The following is a 1,150-nucleotide window of genomic DNA, read 5'->3' as shown; positions in this document are numbered from 1 at the left end:
GAAAAAGGATAATTTCACCGCATGACACAAAGCCCCCTTCACACATAATGGGTAGCTCTCACAACTAAAACGATAGGCTTTAAATGGGTTGAAAGGGATGTTTTGTTCGTCAGATTGGCTTTCAGTGGCAAAAAATAAATCAGTTAGTACCAACAATTGACAGTTTTAGTTAACTGAATGCGAGAGTAGGCGTGTGATTGTGGTCTCTACCCTGCTGCAAACGGGGTTGCCCTCCATATCAGCAATATGCAGGCAAAACACACACATATGGGCAGAAGGGAACACACAGCTGAGGTGATGAAGCAGTATAATTCAATCACAGGAATAAAAACACCTCCAGAGTTGTGCTTTTTTCTAGTACATGTGGACATCAGAGTTCTTACAGTCTGACCTTGAGGAGAAGAAATGCATCACTATTCTAAAGATTCAATGCTGCATTCAGGTGAATAGCTCTTGAGATCTTGAGATCCAAAACATCAATATGTACGTTTTAGTTATTAATAGCAGTATGGAAGTTGTAGTAGTGTTACAGCACATGATACTGTACATCCCTATGATTGAAAGCTGCTGTCAATCTGATCCAAGCTGAAGAACTGGACCATGTCATTGCTTATGTTGTACCACCATAAGTAAGCCTAGTTTACAAATGCCAAGGGGCACAAGTCCATTCATGTCAACGCTAATAGAAGGCTGTGAGTACAAACCATTGTTAACATCTGTCGCTAGCAGCACATTTATGTTAGTCATTCGCAATTATTAGCATTGTGCAATTTATGGTCTTCCAGATGTTCATACTGCACATGTGTTACTGGACACGTGCTAGTGCTTGGTTTTCTGTTATCATTGCCCCAGGCACTTTAAGATGGGCTGCTGCATGACTGCACCATGTGCAGTGCAGTAGATTACCTACTTTATAATATGCATGCAATGGAGGCTCACTGCCATCTACTGGAGTACACTGATAATTAAAAACAGCACAATGCAGCTTCCCCCAGGTCAATTCATGTAAATGCAGTGATTGCCATAAAGGGGTTATGTGGATATGTGGATATGATCAAAAATCTATGTACACATAAATGAAAGGACACAAACAGAAACGTTTCTAAATGAGAATCAATTGACATTCATTTCATTCTGTACAATACAAATA

This window comes from Notothenia rossii, assembly GCF_949606895.1.
Source record: "Notothenia rossii genome assembly, chromosome: 4".
Classification (NCBI taxonomy): domain Eukaryota; kingdom Metazoa; phylum Chordata; class Actinopteri; order Perciformes; family Nototheniidae; genus Notothenia; species Notothenia rossii.
The sequence above is the reverse complement of the archived record's forward strand: the minus strand, read 5'-3'. Positions refer to the sequence as shown.